This window comes from Betta splendens, chromosome 3, assembly GCF_900634795.4.
Source record: "Betta splendens chromosome 3, fBetSpl5.4, whole genome shotgun sequence".
NCBI lineage: Eukaryota > Metazoa > Chordata > Actinopteri > Anabantiformes > Osphronemidae > Betta > Betta splendens.
In genome coordinates, this window is record NC_040883.2 from 8,675,462 (window position 1) to 8,694,729 (window position 19,268).

At 47.7% G+C, this 19,268-nt stretch overlaps 1 protein-coding gene across 5 annotated transcripts in view; it reads right to left on the minus strand.

Annotated features, from left to right (window-relative positions):
- znf536 (zinc finger protein 536) overlaps nucleotides 1–19,268 on the minus strand; it is a 309,249-nt gene that overhangs the window by 176,595 nt on the left and 113,386 nt on the right. For 2 of the 5 annotated variants that reach the window (XM_055507612.1, XM_055507613.1), the window contains one exon: nucleotides 18,434–18,541. The gene's annotated coding sequence lies outside the window, so the exon portion shown is untranslated. The other 3 variants (XM_055507610.1, XM_055507611.1, XM_029144074.3) reach the window with 3 other exon arrangements.

Here is a 19,268-nt window from a genome sequence, read left to right on the forward strand (position 1 = left end):
GTGTCTGAGGATTTAGCACCCGAGGGCTTACACATGTCTGATACACTGCCTGGAGAGGTGATTCCCTACAGCAGGCCTGAGCAAAACCTGCTGAGTATGACGATGACGATGATGATGATGAGGAGGAGGAGGAGGAGGAGGAGGAGGAGGATGCCACCTTCGCACTGTTTGGAGAAAGACTGATTGCCAAGAACCGCAATCATTTATCAGTTACACTTTAATGTTTCTAACAACCCTTGGCGACGTGTTTTACCTTGACGCCGGTGCATTCACTGACACGTATGACACGCGCAGACATCCAGCGTCCTGTCACTCACTGGCTTTCACATTGACCAGAGATCGAATTAGCAGTTAACAGGTATTTAATTTTCCCAACATATTCTTTCTCCCTCCAGAAATTCCGTGGCCCTCAAGCTCCCGTCCCTCGCCGCTGTTCACCTTCCGGAGTCCACCTCGCTCCCACCCCACGAACGGAGCCTGATCTCCGGCGCACAGGGGGGAAGCCGTTTACTCTAATCACAGGGATCTAGCGGGAGCGCCTCAAAGCCCTCGAGGGCCGATCAGCAATCAGAGAGACGGAGGCTTCGAGGCACGAGGGGAAAAATAAACTCGACCGCAACGTCAGATATGTGGAGCAAACCTCGCAGATCCTGATTCCGAAGCAGCTCTACCGTGAGATTGTCCTGTTGGTGGGTGGGCGGCGTGAGGACTGTTCGGGAGGATATGAGCACACAGCTGGAGAACTTCCTGTGGAAGAGCAGGTTCTGGTCGGGGCGGTCACACGCGCGGTGACGTGTGGACATGCTCAGCCGAGACGAGAAGAGGGCAATAAGTCCGTGAGCTACTGTGCTGTGCACAAAGTGATCCCTTAAGTTTAGCGCCAGGCTAAGAGGATAGCTCTGACCCTTCTTTACTTTTAGGTCTGATTTCATTTTTAAATCAATTATTGGCCTTCATGGAGACAAATCTGAAAATTCAAGTCTAAGGATTTGATTCTAGTCGGTGCAAAGACTTCCCCTTAGGCTGTAGAAAAGTACGGAACCTTCGTTATTCAACACAACAATTAGCTTTAAGCTAACTGCTAACGTTAGCACGCTCTAAATTAAACAATCCAAGCATGCTTATCTCTACGTCCCACATTATTAAGCAACATCCAGTTTGTTTTAAAGCACAAACCTCCAATTTCTCAACAAGTACAATATTTCCATTCCAATAAACGATTGTTTAAAAGTAATTCTCCCCCCGGTGAGTTGTCAGGCCAATGGATGGCTGTTATCACGGCTCAGTGGCGTGCCTGCTGACCTACCAGTAGGACAGTAGGTGGGCATCATCAATAAGCGTGTTAATTAGGCGACAGCTACAGCCACAGTACAGTAGAGACGGGCACGAACGTGGCTATAGGCGACACCTCGTAAGCAGTAACATCCATCTGGGTCTGGTCCATCGCGTCAGCCCCCATGGTTTGTGTGAGTCACTTAAGATCGTAGCTTTTATGGCGAGCTATCACGTCGCATGTATTATTGCATCCCTTACGACACGTGACTGGTGCACATGCAGTAATAGCACCGCACTGATTCTACTGGTAGATAGAGGAGGCACCTATTAGCTCATGTGCTGATAATAACAGTCACCGAATGGTGTGATAACACCCGAAGTAGGTGGCTAGTACAAAATGTCAGTAATAATACTGAGGTGCCATTTTATAGAGCACTGTTAAGCCTAAACAGTCCAAACAGACTTTCACCGGTTCCCTGCAGGGCAGGGGTTGCTGTGAGACAATGATATATGACCACGGACGTCGACATTACATCGTCATACAGCGGGCGAGCGAGCGCGGCCCTAATTGGCCGGTGAATCAGCTCGCTAGCTCAGATCACACTGCACAATGAATCAGATCCAACTTTTTTTTCGTGGCCAGACCACATCAATTAGCCCGAGGCCCCCGTGGCGTCGGGTCCCGCGACGTTCAACGCGCCGGCCCACGTTTAACTCGGAACGTGGCTCAAGTCGTCGGCGTCCTTTCACTATTCTTTCTTTGTTGGACGCCACAGAGCGACAGAAGGTTGGATGGGGGAATCTGCTCAAAGTGACCCCTCGGTTTTTGGGAAGAAACTCGAGGTGAGAACTCACTCCCATCTTACAAGCATATCAGTGTCATCAACCACACCATGGATGCAAACGCTACCAGGGCCCCCACTTCCTCATTCTCTCTCTCTCTCTCTCTGTGTCTCTCTGCAGATCTGACAGTCCGGGCCCCGGCACTTCCACTTAACTCTCTCCGCGGTACTACGATTGGTGTGAACGACACAACAAAAGAGACAAAATGCAGTTCTTAGGCGAAGAAAACAAGCGCAGCTCACGATCAAGAATAATAATAATAACAAAAAAGACAGGGATGAAAACAAAAGAGTTCGAAGAAGGCGCAGAGGAGGCGGGGGGGGGCTGGAGAGAGGGGGGGGGGGGGGGGGGGGGGGGGGGGGCGTTTGAAAATAGAAATTTGAAAAAAAAAGGTGATTTAAGAAAATTGTCGGAAATAGCAGGTGATCTGTTAAGGGTTTTATTTTTCTTTCAGAGTGGGTGCCAGCGCGTCGTACGACTTAAAAAGGGGTATTAAAGGAAAAAGCCAGGCGTCGGGGGAATTCTCCCTCATCATACAACCCTCTTTTCATATTCAACCCTGGTAATAACACAGATAAATAATAGATAAATAGTATTTACCTCCCACCTTGAACAACACTTTATGGAAGACTGACAGGTTCGGGCGAGCAAAGGCACTTAACTGATCGCAGGTTCGCACGTGTGCGTGCTGGTGTATTTTAACTAATTAGGTAAAACACCAGGTGGGATTAACTGATTTTGAGCACGGACAGAAGAAGGAAAGGCGAGGAAGAGGAGGTATGATCAAATATTTTCGGATGAATTTCATTAAGTTCACACTTATCATTAGCGTTTTCATCAGCAGCTGACAGCTGGTTGGAGTTCAGAAGCACTAAGGAATTCTGTCTCAAAGAACCTCAACCTCGTCCAATTTTTCTACATTCCCTAAACGTGACTAATAATCTGTGATATTTAACACAGACTGTTTGCTGTGTTATGGCAGGGATGTTCCAGAAAATTAAAATAAAAAAAATGACTAACTTTGAATAACCTGCCCTCAAATAAGGGCAAGAATAAACAGGGAGACATGTATTTACTTTTTTAAAGCTACGCCTCAGAGACGCGGTCACGGCTGCGCCAGGCTTTTACAGAAGGCTGTGTGTTTAAATGCCTGGAATGCTCATTTGCCTTTTGGGTTTACTTATTTACTTTTGCATAAATGAAGAACAGTAATGTGGTATTAAGGGGCTTCTCAGGGGGAAAGTTGTGTGTGTGTTTTTTTTAAATGCAGCCTTCTTTAAACTGCTCCCTCAGTTTGCTATATTAAGGAAGGCTGGATGATTAATGCAGCATAGATCTAATTTCTCTTGATTAAAAAAAATATTAGAAAAATAATGCCAGAAGTGAGACGAGCGCGCACACACACACGCACACACAGACGAGCGTGCCTTCCTTTGCTCAAAGTCATCAGATGCAAAATGATCACACAGTCTAAATTGAGTAACAAATAATCATAAAAATCCCTGAATACAAAATGTAAAACGACCGCTTTGATAACCGGAGCTCAGTAATATTTAGCGTCAGCCACAGCTGCACAACCACTGTCACTTGGAATAAAAACCTAAACCTTTCAGGGCTTTCGATTGATTCTTTAATTCAGCCTGATGTGACATTAAAACCCTTTGGTTGACTTCCACTGGCTGTGACAAATGTACCGGCGCTTAATAGAGGTGTGCAGACAGGCCGGCATTTCAGTGACTTTTATCAAACTGAATTTATCAACGCAGGCTCCCAGGATCTGTGGCAGCAGCTTGTTCAGAAGGAAGCCTACAGATACCGTTAAGTACATCATCTCACTCTGCTCCCTAAGTACAACCCCCCCCACCCCCACCCCCCACTCCGTCCTGTCATCGCTCTGCCTACTCTTTATTTATCTCTTTGCACTCTTGGATGTAACATTCGGGGGGGATGTTATACTTTGCAGACTAATAGGAATATTTTCCGACTGCCAAATGTCACGTGAAAAAAAAAAAAAAAACTCGTCCGCAATTCCCAGGTGAGTTCTTGGAATACGTGGAGGTGTAATATTGTTTTGAGGCAGCACTTTTAGCATCGCGGGACACTGAATCCGTCCACTCAGACTTCGGAGGCTGACGCCGTTGAAACTGAACTGTCGGGGCTGTCAGGATTGTTGGATTTTAAACAAAAAGGTAAAACATTAATATACTCCTAAAAGCATTATTATTAATAGTTTTATTTATTTATTCCCAACACCACACTGTGGTAATCTGGTTTCCATTTCCAGGAAATGACATGAAAGTTGTGTCTTTTTCCATGAATTATTTCCTGAGCTCTAATTGCACAAAGTTGAAAGACAAGTGTGTGGATCCACTACGACTTAAAGATTAAGACATTTTGAGGGGAAGCGTCGCTCATGGGACGGGCCCCCAATGAGGAACTAAGGGTCCGCTTCAGGAGGAAGCCCAGCAAAGATCTGACAAACGGAGAGGTTGGCTGCTGTAATCAAGGGCGATATGAAAAACGAGAGATAAGAGCGGGGAGCCAGATAGCGACAGAGAGGAAGTGGGCAGATGATGACAAAGGCCATGGCAGAGGAGGAAGAAGGAGGATGAGTGAGGCGCTGGAACGAGGACTGCGATAAGGAGGCTTCTGAAGGGTCCTCTGAGAAGCTGCGATTGCTCGGTTCAGCTCCGTCGGAGCCTCGGAGGCACTTGAACCCCGGCCGCCTCGCCTCCACCCCTCTAGAGCCGCTGCCCCGCAGGCCACCTGTAAACCGCTTTGACACATGATCCACTCCCACGGCCGTGGAGTGGCGGCGAGGAAAGGGGAACCATTGGCTGCAGGCGGCTACGCGAAGCACCAGGCGTCTGCTCCATTAGCAGACACCTGTCCCACTATTCAATGAGGGACTGAAACAGGGGAGCATCCTAATAGTCCATCTCATGACAAGTAAAAATAAAAAAGAATGTTTCTTTTTATTCTGTTTTAAACAACAGATCCTTCAGTCAAGCGGGACAAATAAGCAGCTATTATCCACGTCTCTGGCGTTGGCGTGAAACTGGCACTAGGAGCATTTTAACCTTCGCCTCGTGAAGGCAGAGAAAAGCAGGACACATTGGAATTTAATTAAGCTATTAGATGGATGGCACGACTCAGACACAAACAAAGTGTCACGGACAGAGAGCGCTAAATATTAGGCATAAAAAGCCTATAAATAAAACTGTGAAAAAGACAAATTATTACTAGAAAGGGAAGCTCTGACCTCTTCAAAACACACACACACACACACACACACACACACACACACACACACAGAAAAAAAGAGAACGGAGAATTTTTTTAAAAAAGGCTGCTGATTAGGCATTGTCAAAATATTTGCAAGGGAGGAATTCCACCAGGCGAACACGGATTCGGCTCCTCCACAAAAGAGCCATCTTCCCTGAGTAACAAGTTGGTGCAATGAGTGTCGATAGAAGAGGAGCTGAAATCCCCCTCGGGCGAGAGAATATCCCACTATTGTAGTCCTAACCCGCGAGACCTGGCGGGGAATGTACAGCTTTCACAGTCACTTCTCATCCTATTTGTAGCAGTGCTGCTGACGTGTGGGCACCCGGGCCAGAGCAGGTCACTAGAACCCCCCCCCCCCCCTCCCTCCCTCCTTTTTTTTTATTTCCAGTAACATTTGGGGGGGGCGTTCGTCTATACTGTCTTTTTTTTCCTCTCCCCGCCCCCTCCACCCTCACGCCAAAACCGCCTGTTTTTTTTTTTTCCATCTCTCTTTTTGTATTTTTTTGTTCCACAAGGCAAGTTTCATTAAAGATCCAATTATGCAAATCAGGTACTGGAGAGGCAGTTGAATATGCACTATAATGGTGTACAGTAATCGTTCGACACAATATACGGCATTCGGGGCCAGATTTACGAGCGCAACAGAACTCCAACGGCTCAGTCCTTTGGTGGAAACCTCTTGATCATAATTAAAGGTGCAGGAGTTCTCTTCAGCATCATCACACCCTCCTTTTTCCTCTTCTTCTCTTTCCCTTTTTTTTTTTTTTTTTTTGCTCTCTGTGTCGTTCTCTCTCTCCATCTTGTGCTACTTTGGCGTGCTCATTAGCAGAGGTCTGGGAAGTTTACAGAGGTCACATCCCCGAGGCAGAGCAGCTAAAGAGCAGGAATGACATGTGTGATTCAGTCAGTGATGATATGTGAAGTGGGAAATAGACATAACCTGTCTGTCTCTCACACACACACACACACACACACACACACACACACACACACACACACACACACACACACACACACACACACACACACACACACCTTCCGTCTCATGAACACTGGAGGTATTTACCAGTGTGTTAGCTGAGCATGGCTGAATGCTAAGCAGTAACAATTCTCTGCTTCAGGACCTCTGATTGATGTGCGCTTGGCTGTTTGTGTTAAGCTGTTTTCTGCGGGAAATGACACGGCTGAAAACGCCGCGCCGTTCGACACATCAAAAGGGAAAACCTGACATTGCATGACGCATCCTTAAATCCCAAATGCTAACGAACTTCGGGGGAGAAAAAAACAAAACAAAACAAACAAAAACATACCAAACTGAAGCCAAAGATAAATAATGCCTTAATGCCAAGGGGGGCCTCAATTTAGGGGAAACAAAGAGGGCAGATTATGGGGTTTGTGAGGATAAGATGCTTGAATTCGTCTTTTTCCACAGCTATGAGAGAGAGAAAGGGAAGAGCCAACGTGTCACCTGGACATTTACACGCCCACCTCTCGCTCGGACAACTCCTTTACCTCCCCCCCTCCACCTCCGCCCCACCCGTCCGTCAGCCCCCGGCTCCTCAGACAAGCAGACGCTCCTCGTGACGGCACCCGGGCACGAGAAGACTTAGTCAAGCCCGTATCTGTCAGCGCCTCATCGGCCCCACACTCTTTATTCTTAGATCAAACTGACGTGCGCGAGTCCCCCCGCCAGCGCCGCTCCATCCCATCCACCCTACTGTTACACCCCCCCCCCCCCCCCCCCTTATTGGTCTTATTCCAGCTCTCGCAGCAAAAGAGAAGAGTGAAAGATGGTTCAGAAAAAAAAACTCACAGCTCAGGTTAAATAAATCAGACGTAAATGTAGCTGATGACGTCTTTTATATTTCACGTGCAACACATGGTTTGGAGGAAATATGGTCAAGATGAGATCCTAAAAGTGTCTGATGCTGAGCACAGGTCAGCAGCACTGGCTTCACGGAACCCTCTCTGATTTATCGCCGCGGAGGAATAAACATAATTTGTCTTCATAAAAGTTGGCCGTCACACCCTGTGGGCCGGTGGCGGTGAAAAACTAATCAGCAAACATTTTTGATGACAGAGATTCAAACAAATATGATACAAGTCTCGTTGAGATTTGTGTCTGATGCGTGTAATCTAGCGTGTGATGTGTTCGCGGTCAGGGTGATCCCTCCTCGACTTCACATCCCACATACGAGTCAGTGACTTCGATTGCCGTGCGCTGTGCTGGTGTGCGTGTGTGTGTGTGTGTGTGTGTGTGTGTGTGTGTGTCAGTTTGTTGCCTCAGACAGTAGCTGCAAGTCCTTTCTTTGGCTTGAACTCTAAAGACCAAGGTCACGGAACAACAAGGCATAACCCAGACTTAACGCCTGTGTGTTAAAGACCCCCACCCACCTCCACCCACCCACCCACACACACACACACACACACACACACACAAACACGCTGCCGCCTCGCCCTCACCCTGCTGCCTGACTGACGCGAGAGCGGATCAGGACCCGGGCGGCGGAGCAGAGCCTGTATCAGTGAATGGCCGGCTGATGAGCAGAGCTGGCCTGATCCGTCCGGCCCAGCGCCGCCCCGGTCCCAGCGGGCCTCGCAGCCGGTACCGCTGGAGCCCGCTCCTGTATAATTACATGTGAAGGGGCTCAGCTAGCCACGGCGAGGCCGCTCGTCTCTCCGGCTGCACCGCGTCGCTGAAGCCGCATCTCAGGTTCATCTGAAGGATGTTTTATCCACTTGATTGCACGTCCTTATTTTCGGTGCTGCCGCGTTAGGCGCCCCGTGCGACCACTTAGCCGCGGATCTGTGTGTTTTGCTTGGGGACTTTTATTTATTTTTTTAATGCAACGCGCTGGGGTGACTTCTCGCGCCGCCGCTCCTTTATGTGCGTTTGTTAAACGACTGTGTGATTTTTCATCCCGTTTGGTTTTTTTGGGGTTTTTTTGCTACAAAAATCCGATCGTGCACACGTCGACGTGCAAATAATTCCGCGTGCGTCGCGGCTGACAACGGCGGCGGCTTCAGTCGAGTGGGTCTACTCCACGGTGAACCCAGTGGCTGACTGACTGACAGCCTGGTGAAAAGAGGACTCATTTGATGCCATCCTTTGCATGCCACCCTCTCTCTCTCTCTCTCTCTCGCCCTCTCTCTCTCTCCCTCTCCCTCCTCCTCTCCTCATCACTCCCTTCCCTCTCGTTTGCAGCTGAGAGGATGTGCACTGCCGCAGACGGTCACGGCCAGCGGGCCCCTCGGCAACGCCGCCGCCGGCACAGGTGGGAGAGGAACTAACGCAGAGATCAGCTGGCTCCCGAGAAACACATTTTGAGCTCTGTCGGCCGGAAAGTTGCAGCGCGAGGAAATCAGAAAGCGCACGCGTACGTGTGTGTGTGTGTGTGTGTGTTGCTGTAATAAATCTCACTCTGACTTCAAAATAAAACATCTCCAAACTGTAAATGTATCCATTTGACTTGCCATGAGATGAAGATAAATAATGCCTGCGTATTTAATTGCAAGAATTTTAATGACAACAACGCGGATAATTAACAAGTTAGACGTACATATTATTAGAATGTAACCTGACAATGATAGTGATGAATGCAGAAAAATCTCAAGTATGTCGGATTGATATTAAATAAATTGCGCCGCACTGAGGCCTTGGCATCAAATTCACTAAAGAAATTCTCTCAACAGGCCGGTCCGCAAAACAAGGCCTCCACCTGAACACGTCGACTCTTCCCAGATATTTTCACCCGACGCGAATGACAACATTTTCTCCTGCAGCAGCAGCAGCAGAGATGCACGGTGAGGGCGAGCAGGTCTGCGAGGCAGCCTGGGTTGTCACCAGCAGCAGTGCTGGTGCTGGTGGTTGGGGGGGGGGGGGGGGGGGGGGGGGCAGTTATACATTTGCTTTTTCATCTCTAATAAGAGAATGAAAGGAGCTGACAAAAGGGTTTACGCCCAGACACTATTTCAGACATAATATCCGCCCTGTGCATACCATTAAACAATGACAGCATCTCAACTCGCACAGTACATCTATTTATCCATTTTTCTCTCACAATGAATCTGAGGAAGAGGCAACTTTTTCTTTTCTTTTTTTTTTTCGTGGCTCAAGAAAACTTCAGGGAAGGTTAGAGAAACAGGGGGGGGGGGGCAACGTGATAGACATTGTTGAGTATTTTAAGAAGGATGTCATGTGTCTTCGTGGCCATTGTGCAGCGCTGGGAGCTGTTGTTGGAAGTGGCTCGTCAGATCACTCAGGGGTCAAACTCGAGTTCCAGGACAAGGTCCTCCCCGCTCCGAGGCGCGCGGCGAGGACGGGGCTTTAAACGAGCGCACGAGCCGCATCCCTCAGCGCCACATATTACTGATAATTCACCGCAGAGCCGTCACGCGAGCCCCAAATTCAGACATCTGAGCCACGGCGTGGGAATTCAATCGTTCGGCGGGTTGGCGGCTTCGCGGCGCGCGGGACGCGTCCGTTCGACCCGCGGGACACGCGTGTGTCGAGACTGAATAAAGTCCAAAAACACAAGCGACCTGTTCCAAAAATGCGATTTACTCACGGGCTCCGGGTTCAGGCTCGAGCGAACCCGGTCTAACTTTTTAATCCTAATAAAAAAACACCAACAGCGAGTGTTCCCGTCACCAAAAGTGACACCGCTTCGCCAAAGGATGTCAAGTTCACCGCTGCGAGTCTGCACATATGACATATACACCCCCCCCCCCCTTCACACACACACACACACACACACACACACACACACACACACACACACACACACACACACGTCTGAATGCCATCATAACGTCTCCACAAAGCATAATGCAGGAACTGCTTATTCATAAGACGTCGATCGCTGCACAAAATGGCAGGTCTCACCGGCTCCTCTCCCACCTCACAACTTTTGACACACGGTAGCGAGCCCCCGCGTGAACTTCGGCCGCCTCCACGCACACTTCGAGCACGAGTGTTCGGGAGCCGAGAAGAAAAAGTTTGCCCGTGCACGCTCTCTAACGGGAACACGGCCGGACTTCTGGAGGGGGGGGGGGGGGTTGAAAGTCGCCGATCCGAATGCGCAGTTATTCGCCGAGCGGAGCGCCCGATCGCTCCTCGCGCACAACGGCCGCCGCGGAAAACGTGCGACGTCCGTGTCAACAAAAACGCACCGCGTCCCCTTTCCACCCCCCCCCCCCATTGACTAAAATAATAGTTTATGACGCGCTGAGTTGCAAGGTGTCGAGCGCCGCGGTCCGCGCTCTGGTCCCAGCTGCTGTTCCGTCGCCGTTTTTTTTTTTTTTTTACGATCATCACTCGCTACGGATAATTGCTCTGTTATTTTCTAATCACGATCGGGGAGACATCAGGAGCCCCCGCTGCGACGCTCCCACACAAACAAGCTCAAAATCCTACCCCCGAAAAAACTGACTTCACAGCGAGTCTCGCACTCAAAGCGATCCAGCAAAGCCCCACTCACGCGCTAGAAGCCCCGCACTTCTTACCTTTTAAATTCTGGCGAAGCGCCGGCTAACTCCTGTGCGTGAACGACGCGTCGTGCGAGATAGTGCTCATTGAATAATGAGGCATGTCCATATGATTTGAGCGGATCATATTCTTTTCGGAGGACGGGGGTGTTGAAAAGTGCGCTCCGGACCTGTTCAGCTCAGTCCGCTCCTCGATCCCGTCCCTACAGCTGTTCGCTGCCGCGCATCCCGAGTTTGAAATCAGGAAAAAAAAAAAATCAAGCTTTTAGTACTTGTCTCTGTTCTCTCTTTTTTCCCCCCCTGTCCCTTCCAAGTCGGCGCTCGGTTAATGGTAAAGCGCGTGCATTGATGTCGATCGCCCAGGCATCAGCATATTCCCTTCATCTCTCAGCTTGGACTCCCCCTATCTGGTAGGTGAAACGCATTGTACCGTTAAGAAGAAGGCACTCCATTGTAGAAAGCGGAGACGACTGGCTGGATTCAACCCGGGTCTTGCGGTACTCGCTGTTCGCGGGGATAAAAAAAGCAGCTGATGAGCCCAGCGGTGAGCGGAACCTCGTTTAAAGAAATAATCCCCCCGGCGTTATATATTTCCCCCCCTCTGGTGCCTCGGCTGGATTAAATTCCGACCACCTTAGTTTGTTTCTGACCTTGAACTGCCCATAAACTGTTTTATTTAACAACAAAAAAAAAAAATCTGCCCCTCTTGTACATAAGCATTCGCACGCGGGCAGCCTCGCCGCGTCGACACGGCGCGTTGAACGGAGGAAAAAAGCCCAGAGCGAGCAAAGACACCTCGGGTCACTAAATTACCCCCGAGAAAAGTAAAATTCCTTACCTTTAAAGTCAACTGTCTCGGGTCTTTTTCCGCCCTCTTCTCCTCGCGCTGGAATAAAAATAAAGAGCAAACTCCAGGATAAACGAGCGCTGCCTCCCGCGCGTCCCGAGCGTCAGTCACCGCTTAAGAGAAGTAATGAGTGATAAAAATGACGCTCATCTATCTGCACTGTAACCTTGTGGCGTATTTAATGTAAATAAGCCCCGTTGTGTTGCCAATCCCCATGCATACAAACGCTCCTCATAAACTCGCTTTTGCCTTTTTTGCTCCCTCTCTCTCTCCCCCTCTCTTTCTCTCAATGTATTGATGATTTATTCTTGCTGCCTGCGAGCACAATGCGGAGTAATTATTAGAAATTATATATCGATAATGTGACTAGTCCATTAGGCGTTTTTACGCACATCACTGAAGACGTTTCGAAGCGCCCAGTCGGAATGAGAAGCAGAAAATGCTTTAAAAATGCATAGACATGTATATGTTTGTGCGTGTCTCGCTCTCTATATCCAGTATGAACCCCGAACTTGAAGTTGGCACAACTTTTGGCGATGCGTAAAAACCCAAAACGACAAAAGAGACGTCCCGTATAGGCCGAAGTATTTCTCGCTACTAAAACCTGCCCTGCATGATGGTTTTGATATATTGTGCGTCTATAGAGGGGTGGAAGAGACTGAATAATGCAATTATAGATTCAGTATCCCATCGCTGACAAAAGACAGGGCTTCAATAGAGGCTTTGTTATAGGATTATATAATGATTATGGGGTAATTATGGGAACGGTTTGGTAATAATAAAAAAGTATCAAGTGCTCTCTTGCACGGACAGCTTGTTTTCTATAATGTAAGTGCATGAGTAAAGGAGTGTGATAAGACAGACAGACAGAGAGACAGACAGACAGACGGTGCTGCTGACAGCTAGTGGCAGGATGACGGCAGACAGCCCCGATTATTCAAAATGTCGAACCGAGAGACACATTAATACCACTGACTGAGATGCTATCAAATGTCCTCAGAACCGGACATGGGCCCACAATGGAATATCTCAGGGTCATATTCATAACCCCCCCCCCCCACCAACACCAACACCACCACCCCACCCTCCAACTCCGCCATCACCGCCGCCCTCCCTCCACCCCCCCCCCCCCTCCTCCACGCCACTTGAGCCATGCTGTATGTGTCAGGAAGAGCGAGGCAGAGACAGAGGAGACGTTTAAATGGTCACTGTGACAAGGAGCACATGAAAATAATCAGCACCTTCCATCATATTGGACGTATTATATTCCAAATCAGATTTGGGAATTAGCTGAAAATTAAATAATAAACAAATAACAACACACAACTTCACAACTTCTTATTTTACACTGTTGCATGAATGTAGACGTTTTCTTTTCTTTTAAAAATTTAAATATCTTATATTAACAGTGAGCATAATCTTGCATATGAAGATATTCGTCAACTTAGTTTTATATTTTTTCCCACTAAACATTGTTTCTAGTTTGTTAAAAGATAGGTTTTCACAATGTGTGTGTACTTGCAGTGTGTGTAGGTTATGGGACATTAATACACAGCCTAAATATCTGCTTTCTTCCTCGTCCCAGACAAAGCACATCTTCCTCCATAACAGACCCTCCAAACTGAATATAACCGTTTAAAGAAGCAGCATGAGAATCAAATTTTCATAGTGCATAATGAATGTGATTTGTATTAAATTCTTTTTTCCCCTCTTTCTTTTTTTTCTTTTTGAACATTTTCCAAAATAAAAAAAAACTTTTCCTCCCCTAAGTTATTTGCATAACCATTCCCCATCAATAATATGGCTATCTCTATGGGAGTGATAGCAGCAAGCAGTAGGGGTGTTCCTTTTGCCGATTCTCCATGGATCAACAGCGCGTCATCAGCTCCTTTTGAACTTGTTATAGCAAGTCAAGTGATTCTTTATCGGCTGACAGGCCTGACAATGCATCGGGGATGGGAAAGCAGGTCAAAAGGAAGTTGCCATATGGACTTAAGCATGCAAATTTCTAACAATGCACAGCGGCGAGGGTTGTACTCTCGCAGGCGCCACATACATGTAAGCAGCCACGCAAAAGCAGCTTGTACAGATCGACACCGATCAGGGATTAGAGACGTGTGCTGTTAAAGAGGCGACGATGCCCGTTTCCGTCGGTCGCCCCCCCTTTCACACGAATGACTGTTTCTCACGTTACTTTGATGCAAATTGTTTTTATTTCTTTGCGAGTGCAGCTTGATATGCTGTTCAGCTGCAGAGGCTTGATTGTTTAAAAAGCACATACGATATATATATATATATATATATATATATATATATATATATATATATATATATATATATATATATATATATATATATATTTGACTTCCTGTGCCGCTGCATGTGAGTGATGGATGCTGCAGCAACAGACAAGAACACGTCTGCTTTCTGCTTCTGCAACAGGTGCATTCATTCATTCATTCATTCATTTGTTTCCCTTGAGCACAGGTTTGCGTCTGCATTCACGTTAAGGTTTATTAACTAGTCCTCCAGCTCTTGCTTTTGTGTTGCCCTCATCAATTCCACGTGTATAAATTAATGTCACACATTTGAATGTTTTTTTTTTTTCAAATCCAGGTCTGTACGTCCCCGTGTAAACACACTGGTACAGTAGCAGGGCCCCGGCGTTTTAACCTACCGATTGTCTTGCTGTGTTTTTTTTCCAGCGCACTATTAAGTTTCATTTAAAATAAATGGAAATTGGTACGCGAGCAGGGAAGTCAATATATCACAGAGAAAGAGAGAGAGAGACAGAGAGAGAGAAAGAGAGCGAGAGAGAGAGAAAGAGAGAGAGAGAGAGAGAGAGAGAGAGAGACGCGACGCTGTGCTGCGTGTCTTGCTGGAGTGTGTGTGTGTGTGTGTGTGTGTGTGTGTGTGTGTGTGTGTGTGTGTGTGCGCGTGTGCGTGTGTGTGTGTGTGTGTGTGTGTGTGTGTGTGTGTGTGTGTGTGTGCGTGTGTGTGTGTGTGTGTGTGTGCGTGTGTGTGTGTGTGCTGAAGGGATAGGAGGCAGAGGGAGTGTTGGCCGGCAGTCCTGGGAGGGTCATCACTGCCTTATTACTGCCATGTTAGTGACTAGCAGCTGAAGATGGCTCTGCTCCCTGCCCCTCTGCTTGGGAGTCATCCAAGACAGCGTGCTCCAAAAAAACAGACCAGCCACTGTTCAGTTCTCGGATAGATTAAGATGTTATTCCACTGCTCTGGCCATCCATATCTGACTCTCTGCCCCCCCCACCCCCCACCCACTCTCACCAGACCCAGATTTACAACACGCCCGTCTGTCCCTCCAAAAGCCTTATTGCTAATTTCAACTGTTAGAGAGTAGACACAACAATTTAAAAGACAACATGACACAAAGGTTTCATGATGTGCTCTTTAGTTTGGAGGGCACGTGCAGCCTGCATTTTTAGTGTATGGCTCTGCATCTTTAAAGCCAGATGCTGTGCCCAGTTTATATTTTAAACGCAAACACAGCCGAGACTCTGCCTTCTCCCCCCCGAGGAAAAAAAATCTTCTTTTACTTCAAATTGAGTTGCTCAAAAGTCTAATTTGTAGCAACCCTTTGATGAACAAATGTTTTCAGACTATCCTGCTTTAATGAAAAGGGGGTGAGTGCACTTTTAAACAATCTGAAGCTCTGAACCCTCTGTGACTGTAAACTTTAAAAATTAAACTTTAGAATTTGTATCAATTACACTTTCAAGTTCTGACAGGGCCTTAAATAAGAGCCCGGAGGCGTCGGTTATGGAGAGCATTCACCACGCCAGATTCATTTCCACTGCAATCGTCTCATTGATGACATCAATCCCTCATGTGAGGAATTTATGTTTTCAACAAATACACACTAAACACACACTACTGTCTCAGGCTCTCCCACGATGACTGGGGTCAACGGGTGTGTGTGTTTGTCAGCTCTGATCGTTAATGAAACGCTCACACAAATACAGCGCCGGCAAATATTTAGAACCCGGCCTGGAGATTTCATCGCGGACAAATCTGCGATTCTTCGGGGAGCGCTGTATTTCTTTATTGGCCGGGACGGAGCGTATACTCAAGATCAAACTTGTCTGGGCTTGATGAATGTGGGGAAGCAGGAAGCACACTGCCTTTGACTGATAACCAGTGTGATTTTAATTTAAATCATGTGAATCGATGCCCAGAGCAGAAATAAAATATATCTAAATGAAAACATCTGACTCTAATTGATTAAGAACAATGTTCTGCATAGTAGGTCTAGAATATCCCTGTTTTGACACTGATTTGATTTCTTTTCCCATCCATGACTAAGAGAACAGAAACTGTATCTCCTCACTTCGCCATCCCATGCACAGATAACACACGAGCGTCACTAAACATCAGATTTTTAGTCGCCGTGACGCCTGCGAATTATATACAATCTGCCTGATATCTGATATTTCCCCTGTTCTTGTTGTCAGGCCTACCACGCACGGGACCACCTCGCATTGTGTTCGCTTCACAGCAGCAGAAGCACTGGTGAGGCGTTCAGGGACCGTACAGACCGTACACACTTGCTCTTCTCCTAGAAACAGACAGAAAATCTTGAAATGACGTGCTGGAGGCGGGGGGGAGGGGGGTGTTTCCTACAATAACACAGCTACGAGCTGGGACCAGCGGTTACCCACAATTCACTTGATCTGACGGCACTCGAAACTCCCAACAACCATATATCTGCACTGACAAAACACACATTCTTTTCCTTTGAGTTGCCCCACATTTGGACCAACTCCTCTGGGTTCATGGGGTGGACGGCGCGGTCGCTCGCTCTCACGCCGCACTGCCCGCCGTCGCTTGTCTTCTCACCTTTCCACCACAGTCCATATTTCCTGGATAGTGTGCTATCATATTTTACTATTACCTATCAATTGGTTTCTAATAGCAGTAACGAGGCAGCTAGCTGGCTGGTGACAGAGCGCTAACGGCCTCGCAGGGAACATTAAGGAGGCCGGGTTATGCTGTGGGCCGTTAACTACCTACAGGCGCTGGCTAATGGCTCCAAATGACCTCCTCAGTGGCTATTAGCACATAATTAGAACCTGCAGACCAGTGGTGACCTCCGCCGGACACACGTGATTACTTCTCTCCACCTGTGTTCTCCCGTATTCTCCTGCTATCTCCTCCTTTCCTCTTCTCTCTCCTCTTGTATCGTATCTCTTCACCTCTTTTTTTTTTTTTTTTTTTGCCCACACTCCTCCTTCTTGTCTCCTTTTCTCTAATGCTCTGTAGGATTAGACTGATTCCCTCATGGGAAGACTACCACTAAATTAATCTCTTTATGGTGCCCCAGTACAAAAATACTCCACCATACAGCAGCAGGCCTGGGAAACTGCATTAAGAGGGAATATTCATTACTACAGTCGCACAAAGTGGTGTAAAAACTGTTTCCGTGCCGGGGTTTTGCGACCGAGCTTTGGCACTCAGGGCCCTTTTTAAACTTGCGACAATTGCCAGCACTTCCCTGACCTGATTCAGCAGCACTTCCTTAAATCACCAGATAATGTGGCTCCGCGGTAAAAAGAGGAGCTTAACTGCCGAGAAAGTGCAAGGTGCTGCCACGCCACAAAAGGGCCCAGTCACACTAACCTCCGCGTACACTTCAGCAACAGTCTCCTGTTACTCTGAACAAAGGGGACGCTTTACTAGGTTAGTGTCAGCTCAGGAGCAGCAGGGAAACAATGAGAGAACAACAAAGGAATGTGCACATTTGTGTGTGTGTGTGTGTGTGTGTGTGTGTGTGTGTGTGTGTGTGTGTGTGTGTGTGTGTGTGTGTGTGTGTGTGTGTGTGTGTGTGTGTGTGTGTGTGTGTGAGTGTGTGTGTGTGTCTGTTTCTGTGTAAGCAAATGCAACACAGTACCAGTGCCTTAAATTATCAGTGAATTATCTCTGAGCCTGTGGGAATTATGTGGGTTATTTGTAACAAGCAGTCAAGGACAAGTGGGCCTTGTGTTACAACTATGGGAAGAATACTAAACACAAAAAATCCTGGGCACCTATCTATCTTTCCAGGGCATCTCCTACACATGGAAATAAAAACAGGTACTGTACAGTACATTGCGTTCAGCTGAGCTTGTGACAGAGTCAGCGTTGCTCGAGGAAAAAAAAAAAAGAAGACACAATCGCATTGTTCATACAGTAGTGACATGTTATGGCAGGGCTGACAAAAAGTTGCATCACTGGTTTCTCCCACATGTTGTGCTGTGGAGTCTGCAGGCTGCCTCCGGTTTCTATATTGTCTATACGTGCGGCCCTGTGATGGCCTGGTGACACAGACTGGGGGTGCTACTGTAGGTGGCGGCTGTGGTGGGATCCAGCATACTGCACTCGCAACCAGGACAGAGCGGTAGAAAAGGAGTCAGCGAGAGAGCGAGGTCATGGTCACCTGGCACGAGATTAGAAACCAGCTGGACTAACAGATAGAGCTGGTGATTCTGCCAGTCTGTTGTTTAGGAGATACTGTAACCTGAATGCAACGTGGGCTAAAAAAAAAAAAAAAAAATCCAAACTTAAAGCAGCGTGGAGCTGAATAGCAGCGGAACAGGTGATTGAAATGATTTACTCCTTTCACGTTAGACTCGCCAGACATTAGTTAATTGGTCATTATCATGCACAGTGTGGTGCTGTAGAGCGCCTATTACCCACCAGCGGGACGAGGTTGATCGTCACAGTACCCAGCAGTCCACAGGGGCACCTCAGCGTCTGCCCCACTGAAGGATCGTGAGGCCTCTGGTGGCAGGTGGCAGTGGGTGTCTGCAAGTATGAAAGAGGAGGAAAAAGTCAATGCAGAGTAAAATAGAGACACAATAGAAAGGAGCAATGCTCATTGTTGGAAGATCCCTGAAACAAATTACTACATACATGCATATAGACACAAATAACGTCACATCACTACATTACACACTGTATAACTTTTTGTAAAGCTGAAAGATCCCAAGTACTTGAATGCATCGCGAGTGTGGTCACCGAAAGCATGAAATGCTGCGATGACGCCGGTTCTCATGATGACGTCCTAGAACAAGACCACGCAGAACCTCCGCTGCAGATGATCTGGTTGAGCCACACACGTTCAGCACCGCTTCAGACCAGAGCTCACAGAAAACAAACGCTGAGTCATGTGGTGAAAGTATCTCAACACTCACTCTACAGAGGAGCCTGTGTCCAGCCAGGCCTTCATGCAGACACTGTGGCGAAGCAACCAGGAAGAGATGAACAAAAGGCAGGAGACACTTTGGTCCCAGAGTGAGGTTTCTGGTCCCGTGCTTTTGTTGAACGTGATGAGGACGGTTGCTGGACGCGTGGTTCCCACTGTGACGCAGGGACGTGCAGGTGTTTTTTTGTCTTCTTTTTTTTCTACAGCACGCAGCATCTCATCTGGTTCGCACTTGATTTGCTGTTGTCTGCTCGACACCTCCGGGAATTCCTGCGAGATTGTTGGAAAATGACTCCAGGTGCCTGCTGTGCAACCCGAGCGTGAGGG